This window comes from Lathamus discolor, chromosome 15, assembly GCF_037157495.1.
Source record: "Lathamus discolor isolate bLatDis1 chromosome 15, bLatDis1.hap1, whole genome shotgun sequence".
Lineage (NCBI taxonomy): Eukaryota > Metazoa > Chordata > Aves > Psittaciformes > Psittacidae > Lathamus > Lathamus discolor.
The window spans coordinates 7,108,312-7,123,237 of record NC_088898.1 but is presented as its reverse complement, the minus strand read 5'-3'; the positions used below and the strand labels follow the sequence as shown (position 1 = coordinate 7,123,237).

At 42.2% G+C, this 14,926-nt stretch overlaps 1 long non-coding RNA gene across 1 annotated transcript in view; it reads right to left on the bottom strand.

The window, feature by feature from the left end:
* Positions 1 to 6,846: 6,846 nt before the first annotated feature.
* Positions 6,847 to 14,926, bottom strand: part of LOC136022501 (uncharacterized) — a 51,708-nt gene continuing 43,628 nt past the window's right edge. The window contains exon 3 of the long non-coding RNA XR_010616187.1: positions 6,847 to 7,217. This is a non-coding gene — a long non-coding RNA (uncharacterized LOC136022501). The remainder of the gene's footprint in view (positions 7,218 to 14,926) is intronic.

The window sequence follows — 14,926 nt, the reverse complement described above, 5'->3', positions numbered from 1 at the left end:
TAGTCAGCAAACTAATGCTAGTCATCGTGTTACCTGCTCTGTCTCCTTTCACACATCTAGCTTTTCTTCCTGCCCAACGGTAACAGGAACCTTTCAGTTGGAGAAATGTAAGGCTTGGTGCAGAGGCAGGTGATTGACAGGCAGCCTGTGATAATGAAGTCCATTTTTATTCTTTATCTCTTGTAGAGGTACAAGGACTCGGCCAGTGTCCCAGGTAATGAGTGTTCCCTCTCCCTCTCCCTCGCTTGGATATGAAAGTGTGTGTAGCCATGTGTAGCTGTGTTAACACTACATTACTAAAACCAATCCCAGGAGCCTGTTACTGCTGCACACCTCACTGACTCCAGCACTTCCTCACGTTGATTTGCATTCATGCAGTTTGTGTAAACAACGCTCTTCAGGGAATATAAATAACTGCAGCCGGGAATGCAGTTTGGCTGCTCAGCCTCAGGAGCTCAGCAGCGTCCCTCAGTTGCTGCTGTAGGGCTGGAGCATGCTGTTACAGAGACAACCCAGCTCCATTCCCCAAATGGGAGGATGTTACTGCACCCCAACCTTTCTGCTTCCATCCCAGCCCAAGAAGCCAAGGATGTCCCATTAGAGACTGGCTTTTCCTTCCTGACATGAAAAACTGATGAAAAAGCCTTTAAAAAGAGCTTGATATTCATGCATTAGTGATGACTACCTTCGGGCCCTTTGGTACTATGTTTCAGGTTGTAGTTATCAGAGCTCTCTCTAGGTGCTGATAGAGAAAGGTAGATGCTTCCAGAAACAGATTCACATTTTCAGTGGTCTGATTTACCTATGAGATGGCTGACTCCCCTTTATACATGGGATGTGGAGGTTTATCACCCCATCAGGTGAGATAAACCCATATCCCTCAAGCTCATGCCCTTCTCCAAAGACAGGCTTAGGTTTTGTAATGTTTAGTCCCAATTGAGTTAAACTAGAACCCCAGTGTATACCCTGCTCAGAGCTATCATAAGAAATAGTCTTCAGTATGAAAACAGCTAAAACTCTGCCTATTTCAAATCAGCTTTGACCCAAGCTCAAAGATCTAAAGCCCAAAGAAATTCTCACACACAGATGTTTGAAGTGAAGCTGCTATTGATCACCATGCCATAGGGACAGCAAAATCATGCTTGACCACCATAATTTCCTCGTGATGTATTTGCTTCATCTCCCCTTGACTTCCGCAGGCAGGGGCAATGTCTTTAGAAGCATCACCTGGGAACTTGATGTTAATTAGTCATAAGCTTACATAAAACTCTCAGGTGGAGACAACCAAAGCAGATCAAGTAGGGTTTTTTTTCCCTACTCAGAATAAGAACAAAAACAGCTAAAAGCACTAAATAATAAAGGGATTAAAACTGGGATTTTCTGATCTTTGAAGGATTCACAGAAAGCCTGGTCTGGACTGGCAATTTACGTGCAGATTTGGATCCATACCCACTCCTAAACATAGCCTTGAACAAAACAACTATTTTTCCTCTTGAAATTCAGAATTCTAGGAAAATGTTGACAAAATCTTCCCAGTTTTCTGAATTCTGCATCTTTGCATTTCGGCCTTACTCAATCCTTTGTTTTCTTTTGCCTTTTCCTTTAGCTGAGCTGAAGTAACTCAGATTACCAACACACACTCTATTTAATTGGCTTCATGTGGTTCTATTTTAACATTTGGATTAGAATACTCTTTCAGAAAATGACTGCTATTATATTTTTTTTTGTAACAGATGGTGCAAGATCCACCAACATAGGAAGTGACTCACAAGTTGTACTGTAAATAATAAATAATAGTAATAATAATAGTTCTGCTGACAGCGTAACAAGGGCTCCGGTTTGCTAGCACATAGGAAAGCTAATAAACCAAAGTGCAAAGCGCCCCCGAAATCTTTTGTTTTAATTAGCAACGAACAAATTCATCCTGCCAAACGCTGAACCCTCTGGAACAACTGGTGGCTTTGCATTTTGCTTAGGAGACGATTTGAAACGGGAAGGAGGAGTTGGAGGGGCCAGCCAAACTCTGATGGGAAAACACAGTGTGTGCATCTCCAGCTGAGCTCCTTTCAGGGCCATTTCACAAATAGGGAAGTAAAATGCTGAAAAAATAGGAGTGATTACAATATGAATTCATGCGTGCTTCCAGAGTGGTGGCCTTTGCTTAGTACCAGCCCCCCCAGCACAGTCCATTTCCCTTTCAAATGCCCATGTGTAAGCATCTTGTCTGCTCATGATTGGATGCTGCACTTCATCCTACAGCCACCTGTGTGGATATGCACTGGTTCTTCTAACATGCAGGCTTAGAGCAACTGTGTGTGCCCTACCACCAAACCCTTCACACTCCCAAATGGAAGAAGAGAATTGGGGTAGCAATAAGAGGATAGCCCCCAATAGAAGAATCCAAGCTGCTCACAGGTCAATTCTTTTGAGGTTCCCTGTGGAACCCATGTGGGTCCAAGCCTGAATTTCTGCCAGCTGGCAGATGGTTTTAATGGGCACAGCCTGGTATGGCTTTCATGCATCTTTGGACAAGCAGGTGAAGTACAATAGATCTGTGGTTAAAGAATATGCTATTGTGGTTCTACTGCAAGCGAAAAGGGCTGTCATGCAGCAAGCTGTGCTCTGAGTAATGCCTGTATATCACAGCTAGCTCCAGAGATGTTCAGTCATATCATTGGAGAGCATCTACTACATCATTTAGATCTAGTGCTCTATATAACGCCTTTGTTCGATGGACACCATGGTGATTGATTCTGTAGACAACGAAGTGAAAGAACTGATGTACATACAAGACTTTGGCAGAAAAGAAGGCTTGGCAAGCTAACAACTATGAGTCTAAGCCATGCCCTTATTTCTTCCATGTCTGTGTGACTGTCGTTGTAGTCAATAAAACGTTTACAACCAATGAGAGTTTTAATTGTCTGTTGCTTTCAGAGGAGGGACCATGTACACACAAACACTGCCCACTCTGGTTGTTGGTTCACAGTCACTGTGGCTCTCTGACAGTGGGCTTAAGAAATAAATTCCCTAGGTCTGGGAAAAGCTGGACTTTCTTGGCTCACATAACAGCAAGGAAATGCAAGCCCAGATTTTAATAGCCCTGTCACCAACTTTTCTTGGCAAAGGAAAGGTCTCAACTTTTATCCATGGGGGATTTTTTGACAATGTGACCCTCCTCTCTCCAAGATCTTGCAACTTCAGTTGACTTGCAACGAAGTCAACATGAAAAGGGTTTCATTACTTTAGATCTCCCCAGGCTTGCTTTGTTGCCTTTGGTAGGAGTCGTCAGCAGCTTCTAACTCACTCTTGTTTGTCAGAGCTCACTGCATCCTTTATCATGCTGAGAAACTGGAATAGAATGGAGACAGAGAAGAGATGCTCACTGTCCATGAGGAGCTTTATGGCTGAATTATTGCAAGCAGCCAGGGAAACTATGACCAATGTGCCACAAATATCTGCAGCTTCCTTTTCCAGCCTATAGAGCAAAGTGGGGCTCTATCAAGAAACATTTCCTTCATTAGAAATGACTGATGTCCCTCACATTGCCAGAGACTAGCAACGAATCCCTCCCTCAGCCAGGCTGTCTGACATATAGCGGCTGCCTTCTTACAACCTTTTGTAGACAGAGAAATATGAATGATTTGTTCTCTTTGCTGTGCACAGAAGCATCTGGATCTATCCCACCATTTGCCTGTCTGTCCAGTTACCTCATGTCTAGATAAAACTACCTGCTGCCACAGTGGCCTGTATAAAACTGACAGGAGAAAGGAAGCCCCAGCAGACTTGAGAGATTAAGGAAAGGAGGTAGTCTGGATGAGTTAGGCTGCAATACAAAACCAAGATGCTGAAGCCTCACTGTGGCACAAGTATGCCAGGTCCCAGTTTCTCTGTCTATGGAGTATATAACTCAGCATCTGAACTCTGACAAATTCTCTGCAATTTACCCTGCAAACTCAGGTTTGATGGGACATCAAGGGCTCAAAGCCCGCAGTGAGCTTGTTATCTCCTTCAGTGATTGAGTGCTTCAGATTTCCCCAGTGAGGACTCATTCTGACTAGAGGTAGGTGTCATTCTCTATGTCTGAGTTACTCATCTGGACTCCTTTTATCATCAAGGGAGAGAAATAACACACCTAGGGCATGACTCATCTGACTTATTAGATGCGTCCCTTATGCACATCCAGGGTGCAAGTAATCACCTGTCCTGCTGCAGAGGCAAAGAGGAGAAATCACAACAGGTTAAACCTGTATCAGATTTTGACACTTACACTCTCCTTCCCCTTGAGCCTATCTCAAAAGGCATCTGAATTTCTGAACTCCTCTTATAATTAATTCATAGTTAATTTTGAATAGGTGTGATTTTAATAATCATTCCGTAGATCTAATACTGCAGAATTGCCGCACCATTGAACTTGAAATTACATGAAATGAGACAGCTATTTAAATAATGGCCTCTTCTGAGCTTGGCTGTTTGGGGTTTTTTGTTACAGAGATATCCAGAAGCAGTAAGTCGCTGTCATGATGTTACACCATCTCTGCAGCCATGTAGCCAAGCCATTAATATATTTTAGTGAGTTACAGTCTGCCTGGGAAGCTACTTGCCTATTTATCTGCAGTTTCACAAGTGATAATAGGAAAGGGCCTATTCATTGCTTAGAGCTTTCTATAGTAGAACTAAAAATATGATAGTGGCTACTCTTTGTATTCATTAATCAGCTGTAATGAAGTAAAATATTGAGCTTTAAATGACTTTGTACATTAGTTAATAGCCATCTTAATGAACAGCCCTTCTCCTGCAAATCCTTTTAATGCAACTATACGCTTCTGGTCGCAAAACATGCATACAGTGTGCACTAACTCAGATGTTGTACATGTCGTGTAAAATACCTCTGGTGTAGCTTTATTCATTTAACTGAAGGAAAACCTAGAATAAGACTTCTGCTCTCCTCAAGCTTTTCTAACTTCTCGCCATCAAAATGACTGATTGATTGCAATGAGTAAATAAGCAGAGATTTAATGCAAGCTATGATTGAGGAAAGATCTTTAAAGTGACTTAACAACTGAGAAAATGACTAATCATGACTAATAACCAAATAGCAATACATCTGGGGATGCAGCCATTCAGGGCTTTTTAAAGCATCTTACATTGCAGCCATACCTGAGCCCCCCTTGGAATTAAGAAAACTGAGATTTGTCTTTTGAAGTTTATTTTTGCCCTCACAATCTATATAAATGTCCATCTGAACTGAAGGATGAGCAAAGGTACAAAATTTAGGAGGGTCCTTACGATGATTTTGCCTAGGTTGCCTATAAGGCTGTCAGTGCCATTTATCAATGGAGATAGATAGCCTAATCAATTTTAATTTAGGTCTCCTATATCGCAGTGGCTTGGTTCTATAAGTTTATAGCATGTTCCAGACATCTTATTTGCTACAATGCCAGACAGTAGAACCACTTTTTCTTATAGCACAGGTGATATATTCCAACATACTATCCCACAGGATTTATACATTGGTATTTTCATCCATCTCATTAGATTCACCCTCTTGCCTTTTTATTTTTTAGTTCAGCTTGGTTTCTGTCATCAGATCCATCTGTTGTCCTGTGGCTTGTTAAAGGCTGTGGGTTCATTTTTTGAAGGCTTGGTGGATAAAGGATGAAAACCAGAAGTAAACCAACTCTACAACCAGGAATGTTGTGTATGGAGGAGAAGGATTAACATGATTACCCAGATGGACCAAATAATTTCTAGCTCAGCCATATGTACAACCCACAGTTTGTGTCTAGAAGTGAAAAGGTCTTCCAGCTGAGTCAGACAAGGCTATATATCACTGTGAAAAGATTATCATTAAGGAGGGAGCTTCACAGTCCTACATCATTACAAGAAGTCATGTGCTTCAGCTTGCAAGCTGTCATAAGACGAGTCAGTCCAGAACACTCTGAAGAGGAACTGGTGAAAGATACTGGATGGGGAAGGTACTGGATGTGGGGTAGGAAAATTAACTACAGAAGCAATCAATTCTGTGCACCCCCAGTAGGTTGGTAGCTGAGTGTCCCACTCAGCACAAGCTCCAGCACTGGGGTTTGCACACCCCACAATCAAAAAGCTGACCTATTTTATGTCTCTATTATGATATTTTATATTATTATGTTTCAGGTAAGTTAGAAATCCTCAGCATCTCCATGGTAGGATCGGGATTTACTACATTAAAGGCTGTGACTTAAAGAGGGTTCTCTCCTTGCTCCACATGCACCCTGTACTTGGCAGCAGGAATAGCCACACCCCATAGTCCAGCTACCAAAATAATCAATCACCTTGCAGAGGTTCTGCAGACCTCAGGGGAAACAAGGGATTGATGATTCCCTTCAGGAGTTCTGTTTTACTCCAGCTGGCCCATGCCCAACCTCCAGAGAGGTTTCCTTCTAAGTCTGGTTTATCCGTAAGGGAAAAAATAAAGATGCCATCTTTCAGAGCTCCATCTAGGTCTGAATCCAATGGATAGACTTACACCATCATCCCCTCTCCAACACCAGGTCTCTGGTACCCAACTACACTCTGTGTGGTGTTCACCAGAGTGATGTCTCCCTGTGGAAAAGACTCTGCTATAGAGTATGGGAATATGGGAGCAGGAAGAGAAACAGCACGGGAGAGAGCCTTGACTTAAAGAGGCTTTCATCCCCATGTGCCACCATCTGTGACCCCTCGTGTGACAAGCCAAGGGGCTTTTCTGATTCCAATTCAGATTTGATAAGTGGAGGGAAGCTTTGGGTTTTATAGCCCTGTTGAACATAAACATCGATTTTTAAGGCCTAACCCTCTGCTGCAGCTGAACAACATCCAAGGAATCTTTTTTATTATTATTTTTGTAGCTGAAATTGATCAGTGGGAGGAGGGAGGAATAAAAAGGAAGCGGAGAAGCAGCTGCAACTTTGGTTTTTGTGTTGCCCAAGCAAGGATGACGCTGCTGCTCTGTCACTCACACAGCCCCCACTCTGCTGGGATGCTGCCGGCAGCCAAGGATGTGCTGCTGAATGAGCTCCTGTCAGCTGCCATCCTCGCTGCCTGGCTCCCTCATAGCTCCTATTTAGCTTCCTCGCTGGCTCCCTCATAAATATTCACACCACACAGCCAGCGGAAGACATTGTTTTTTCTTTCATTTCCATATTCAGCAGGACATCAAAAATGATTCAGAGATGGGTTCAGCAGGGGCTGCGCATCTAGGGAAGAGGACAAGAGAGAGCAGGGTATATGTGTTGGGTGGAGGTGGGGGAAAGAAGACAAGAGCACGCAGCAATGAGAGAGACAGAGAACAAGGTGAGGAGAATGATGGAGGTAAAGAGAGCTGGGGATTAACTTGGTTGAACAATCACAGCAAAATGAAGCTGTTCCCATCCATAACCCAGACAATCCATGTCCTCATCAGGAGGTTTTCATAAGTGATTAATGGTTAATTTGTTAAAATTCAATGAAATCTTGTTTCCTCTCTTTAAATTAGAATTCAGGGAGAGAGGGAGCGAGAGACAGTCCCAGCCATCCCCTGCTGCTTCTCGACAGAATATAATTCATCTGCCAGAACTGGCTATTGCTTTCAAAGGATTGCAAATAAAATAGAAACATAGCCCAGGGCAACAGCCATGGAGCTCTGGAAGACTCTGCTGAGCCAAAGGGGCAGAGGGGAGACCTCGAACCCCTGTGTGCATTGGCAGGCGATCTGTGGAATAAAGCCAGAATCAGCATGGCAGCTCAGTCCTGCACTGAATCCGAATCTGCTGTTAGGGAACATGATTTCTACTGCTTGCATTATGATGAGGAAGGCCCAGGGTGAGCCACGGAGGGTAATTTCTATGTATTGCATCTGTGTTTTCAAGACATCGGCACTAGTTTATGAAGCAGGGTACACAAGCACCCTGGAGATTGGACTACTTTTTGTTCCTTCTTGTTTTATTTCATTACTGAGACCTTTACTGATGGCATGTTACTGTTGTTTATATAGAGAAAAATACATATAATTGGTTGTGAGCCATTATGGAGACAACCCTACTTTGGCTGTCAGACTAATTTGCTTCTATATAAAATCATTATCCTCATGAGATATTTCAATGTTTCTCAAGCCACAGAATCTGACATTAGATATGATGTTCCTAACCACAGACCTTGCCCTTATTTGTCTGAGACAGAGAACGTCAAAGATTCATTGCCATGTTGATAGAAAGGCATTTAGTCAACAGTACTCTAGTGGTAGGTACTGTAATACACAGCTCGGTACCTTCAAATTGTCTCTTAGACATCCAGTCTGGACAGAAAGCTAGTAAGAAATAGCAAATTCTTCACACCCCATGGTACATGTTTTAGTAATTAATTAGTACTTTAAAAAAATTAAATAGAATAAAAGCATATTTCATTTTCCACTCAATTCTGTGTCAGTTACCAACTATGTGATGCAACAGTGTGATGCTAGACTGAAAAGACTGATTTTTCTAAGCATAAACAAAAGGGCTTTTATCACTTCAGACATTGAAACACTTTGAGAAATACCGTCAACCTTTTTCTAATAGAAATATTAGCAGTTTTCAGATTTTCTTTTGTGATTTTATGAAGTATATAGAAAATGCAGTTGTTTCTATTGGATTAGGAAGCAGAAATGCAGCAGGGCCAAACCTTAGTGAACCTTCAGGATTCCCCCTTTGTCTAGGGGATGTGTTTCAGCAGAACTTCAGCTACTAATTGATACAAACTTCTTTTTTCTGAGCTGAAATCTGTTTATTTGGAAATTCACCACCCACTCTGCTTATATAAATCATCCCAAGGGGAAAATAATGGAGAAAACTTTATATTATTATTCATTTTCACATGGAGCCTCCAGTTTAGTTACACGGTAACTAGTAACTAGTAGAGAATGCAATTGCTTTCAACCACTGTTGAAAGCACGAATGCTAATACATCTCTGTTGCTATGAAAAACACACAAAAAGAGCATTAGTACATTTGGTAAACAACACACTGAAGTGACACCAAGGCCTATTTATGTGGTTTAGTTACATTATAATGAATATCAGTATTAAGGTTTATGTTTTTCTGCTGTGGAGAACCCTGCCTTTAACTCTGATGGAAGAGGCACTCTAATTCTAGTCCCTAATTATAAAAGATTAGGACTTTTTCTTTGAAAATACTCTTATAAGTTTTCAAGATTCTTCCCTCAAATGATGAGGTGTTCTTTTGGACTTTTGTAGGGGAAGAAACAACATTTCCTGTGCATGGAATAAAAAGCTGAATTTATTCAGACATTGAAAAAGTCTTCTGTTATGTCAGGATTTTGTTGGTGATTGAGAGTACTAACTCCTTTTCGTACAGCTAATGGCTTTAAGATAACACTGCGTAAAAGCAAAGCGTATCTCTGCATAAAGGACCAGCACTTTGCTTTAGCACCATTTTTGGACAGTGATGCACTTCCACTCCAAGGGAAGGTGAAAAGAAAATTAGATCCCCAGTTTACTGACTGCAGAACTATACTCTGAAAAGTGTTGCCCTTCCAACCTATAGATGTCATGCTGTCTAGCATTAGGATTTCCTGTGCTGTTATATCCTGTAATCGCATTTCCCCAGTTTCTCCTGCCTGTATTTTTGCTGTTCCTGCTAAGACCTATGACAAGAGGTTCCTATCAAGATTGAGACTCTACCATGCCAGACACAAAACAAAACCTTGTGAGACTCAGCCCTTGTGAGATCCAAGCCCAGTAGGTTTAATGCTGCAGAGAAGAAGCAAAGAGTGGGAATGCAGTCAAGAGGTGCAGATAGTACGTGGCTCATTTACAGCCTTGGCAGGTCACACACAAATCATTCAACTATGTAACTGCTATCCTGCTTCTCTCCGATGCTGTATTCCACTGAATTACATGTGCGAGAGACACGAAGACTAGAAACACAGAATGGAAAAGGGGTTCTGTGGGTGCTCAACATAACTATTGTGTTATTGGAGTCATTGTATATTTGGTCTCTGAACTGGGATTTAGAGGCCTAAAAATTCCAAACTTGGAAAGTTTGACCCTTTGTCTTGTGAAATGTTCTGCCTTTTGTGTGCTTACAGCATCCACCTCAACTCTGCATTTAAATAAATGCTTGTGTTTAATGATTACTCCTTATCTCTTCCATACAGTGATAATAAGAAATTGAAAATACTTCTGCTGTACTGCATGATCCATTGCACCTGGGCATCAACTTTCAAGAAATGACATTTCCTGAATGCTTCTCATTAAGATGCACAAGCACCTTGTGATACATATAAATCTTACGAGCCCTACATTAAAGATGGATACCTGAAAAAGAGGCATGTGGAGTGGTTCTCCAAAAAGCAGCACAGCAAGAAAACGTCAGAGCAATGAGTAGCATGCAAACATTTTCTTTCCAGTTCCTTTTAGACAATATCCCTGCTGAATCCAGTGAGAAGTAACACACTATGTCTAGAGCACTGTTCACTCAAACTGACACAGACAGCAAACGCATAAGAGTGGTGCTGATTTACACCAACACAATAGCCAGTCCATCATACTTATTCAAATTTAAATGCTGTTTTTCCCCCCCTTCTTTGGCTTAATCAGACTTGTTTTTCCCCTGGAGCATAAATAATGAAATATTTGAAGTCTTTATTTCTTGTAAATTCTCACTTTAATCAAGTGATTCTTCAGTGGGCTTCGTTTTGCCTTGAAGTAATTGTTTAACTGATGCTTCAGCTTAAAGAGATTGGACAATTCATGATGAATAAGTTTCAAAACATATTGTCTAGAACATGCAAGCAGAGCATCGCTCTTAAAAATATGGCCACGTGGATGACAGAGTATCCAGGCTGTGAGGCAGATATAGCACACCAGTAGAGCCAGAATTAAAAGCTCCATCATTTTTACTCCTGTTTGTAGCAGGATCCACCTGGCACTACAGCAGAGGTGGATTGTCAGAGAGAATTCTCCTGCTTCCTCTTAATGAGTTTTCCACTCATTAGTATTTGCATTGTTCAAATCAATGACAAGGTTAGAGGCTTCCCACTGGCTGTTGAAACAATTTGGATTGATTGACAAGTTTTCAGAGAAGAGGGAAAGGAGTGAGAAGGAGATAAGAAAAAGCAACGTACAGCCCTTGGAAACAACAGCCAATGGAGGACAAAGGCAGAGATCATATTCAACGTGGGAGAAAAGTGTCCCAGAGAGGTTGAAAGAGATGAGAGGAGGGAGGTTAGAGGCTGTGTAGTAACAATGATGCTTCCTGGCCAGGGCTAGGAAATTGAAGTGAATCGAGACATGAAAGAGGACCCAGCCAATACAATGCACTGATGCCACACAGTAGCAATGGAGTGAGAGTTGCCAAAAAGAGCTCCTTGGGGCTCAAGCTGATTGCATGTATGCATAAAACAGGGAGCCTCCCTGAGCCCAAAGTCCTCCATCAACACAGTGCCAAGCTGTTGAGCTGAGACATTTGCTCTTTCTCCCAACACTGTTTTTTCTACACACTCCTGCAAGGGTGCAGGTATCCTGCAATGGCAGCTCCAGCCTTTGAGATGGAAAAGGAACTGGATATCACCATTCCTCAGTGATCTTAACTTTAAGATTCTTGGGACTCCTCAAAATGCCTGTGTAGAGGATAACATCAAAGAAAAGTCAAGTTTTGCCTTTCCAACTGATTCTTTGTAGGTTTCTTCTGACAGTTTGACGATCTCCAAGAAAAACTCATTAAAAGTTTCCTCTTCAGTCTGTTTCTGACGAAAGCCCTGACCCTTTCTCATTTGCTATAAATACAGCTTTGTGACAGGGTCTGTAAAACAACAGTGAGTCATGACCAAATGGCTGGTATCACCAATGCTACATACCATCTGGGGAGAAAAAGGGGTAATAACTACATAGAGTGTATTAGCAGCAAACTGGCCATTTTAGCAATTTTAGTAATGTCTCTGGACAGAGCTCAATCATCTGGCAGTGGCCAATAGCTCTTGTTCCCTTTATGTGGGTAAGGCATAAGGAAAGTGTCAGTCTCATCTTTGCTTAGCTGAATCACTGTCTTATCACAGCTCTTCTAGCAGTCTGATAAGGCAAAACTGATGTGTCATATGGCCAAACTTTGCATTGCGGCAATCATCCCATTCCCTGTTTCCATCTCTTCTCCCACTCAAGCAGAACAGAGCCTATGCATCATTAATTTATGTAACTTGTCACTCTTATCTGTCCCTAGGCATTTAGGGCAGCAACAGACACTAACACTAGAACTAGAAGCCCACATAGGCATTGAGGTTCAGAGATACTGCCTTGCAGAAAGGGAGAGACAAGTTTGCAGGCTCATTAAGACTGGGTATTTTCCTAATGGGATTTTCCTCCATCTCTGCTTGCTTTCTCACCCATGAGGATGCAATTTTATGACTCAATGGCTTATGACAAATGACTCAATATGGTCAGTCTGCTTTTGAAAGCACTGTTACATGCTGCTTCACCAATTAATGGTGGCTGAAGAAATTAGTAAGGAATAATACCGCTAAGAATCCTCACCTTCACTAGTCTCATCTCCACTGTTCCCATCATTTCTTGGAAGGGATGGATTTGAAAGCATTGAAAATGTTAGAAGGTAAGCGGCTGAGAAACACATGCTTGTTGCTGTTAGTATTATTATCTGAGAAAGCACGAACACACAGACAGTTCAGGCTGATAGACACACTGCGACAGGCCCTCAGATCTCTGAGAGAAAGGCAAAGAGTCCATCCCTTCCTGCCAGTCTGTTAAGCAGCAGGGGAATAGAAAGGACACGGAGAGGTCAATCTTTGCTCAACTTGAGAAATAATATGTATAAGGATGAAGGAGAGAGTTTCTAGCTTCAAACTGCAAGGACATGACTGATACCACCTGAGAAGAGAGTAGCAAAGGTTCAGCAACGCCAAGATAACACTCTGGCTGAGACAGAAGAAGAGCCTTTAAGCACATTTCTTCTGCAAGTCTGGCCAAAGCTCAGGGAATGAAGATAAGAGCCTGACTGGCTCAGAGGCAACCAGTCTGCAGCCAAAAGTGAGTCCACAATAACAGTTCACTCAGGCAAAAGAGAACTAGCCGATGGCCATAGAGATTTCAGATCATTATCTGTACTACAAGGCTGCTGTTGCTAAACCAGAACAGTGCTTTCTGCCAGGGCAAAAGCTTTTAAAAGGAGGAAAATAAGCCTCTTCCAGGAGTCTTTGCTTTATATTTGTGTCTTGGCATTGTTAACCCAGAGCATCCAAAGACACTGGAAAGTTTTGGTGGTCAGGAAAAGAGACTTTGGGATAACCTGAGCCCATGCAATTGGGTTACTGTGGGAATGTGGTACAGGTTGTCCCAGTTCCTGGAACACAGCACTGTACCGTTAGCAGGACACCTGCACTGCTGGAGTTCCAGATAGACAACAAGCGGGAGCTTTTACCCCCCAGTCTTCCCTAAAACTCTTCAATTTAAGTCCAAAAGCAGCCAGTCCTAGGATTCCAAGTCTCTACAAACACAGTTTACCCTGGAAGCTAACAGCCTTACTTAACCTCAGAGTGGCTTTGCTCTAAGAAGGGAGATGCAGTTGCCAAAAGCAGTCTCCTCTTCTAACCTGCCCTCCCATTGCAAGACTGGCTGCGGGGTGTTTGGGCTTCAATCGCTCTGATTTTCAGCACACAAAGGGCAAAGGGTTGAAACATATCTCATTGCAGGTATCAGAGAACAGCATGGACATGCATTGCTGGGGGAGAATTCATGCTCTTCGTATCTCCCCATCTGCTGTTGGGGCACAGTATGGAGGAAGCTGTCACTTCAAGGGTCCTCCAGGTATGAAAACCTAATGTGGGTTTTCATCCAGAAATAAGAAACCTTTTAGGTAGGGCTGTAACATTCACTGTGTGCCAGCAGATATAATAGATGAGGGGAGTGTGGGAAGGGGCGGAGGGGAGGGGGGGGAAGTGAGAGCATACAAATTAAAGAGCGGCATTTGAAATCTAATCAAATATTCCCTCAATTTACTCACCACCCCTGCAGTGCTGTGCAGCTTTATTAGGTTTTTATTCCATATTCTCTTTTAAAGTGACATTTACATCAATTTACAGTACTAACATGAAACCCTATTTAAAAGCTGAGAGTTTCTGTAACTCTCTAATTTTCAGTGGCTGTCCCTGAGTTTCTAACTGACTAATAAGGAGTCTTTAGGTTTATTTCATGTCTGTAGGAGTGATCCAAAGTCTCTTCAAGGTGAGTTCCTGCTGCTATTGTTAAATGTGGCAGTGAGACCACATTGGTGGGTTCAGGTAATAACTGGCTACGAAGCAGAAATGTTCCATCCCTACAGCCTTCCACGCTCCAAAGTGCCTTCCGTGCCTGTAATCAGTGCTGGAGTCTATTCCACCTTCAAAATCAGGGACCATCTGCATTTTGGGGGATGCACTGTAATCTAAGTGTCATCTAAGGTGGTCTAATTTTGCTTTGAACAGGGGGAATTTTACTTCAGGTCAACAGAGAGGGAGCTGGCTGAAAAAAAATGGAGTGAGCATATGCCAGGACAGGGATTTGAAAGTTAATTTCCCATCATTTTCTTTATTTATTTTCCTTTATTTTTGTTTGGTTGGTTTAGGTTGGTTGTTTTTTTCCCCAAGAAAATGTAAATAAATTAGGTAATGCCCAGTGCATTATCCAGGAGCAGGAAAGATGCTGGCTATTTCTGGCCTTGGCTAGAAATAAGAGTAGAGGATCTCTTGCCCAGTCCTAAGACAGGGCAGATGCACAGTTCGCAGACACAGATTCTCTCTGGTGATCCGATTTGTCCCCTTTTCCTACAATTTCTTTCTCTTTTTTTTCCTTATTCCCTAATTAACACAGGTAATGAATTACATATGGCCATGGCATTTACTTCTCTGTGTGAAATCTGTAGCAGCTGCATTGTTTATCAGTTCA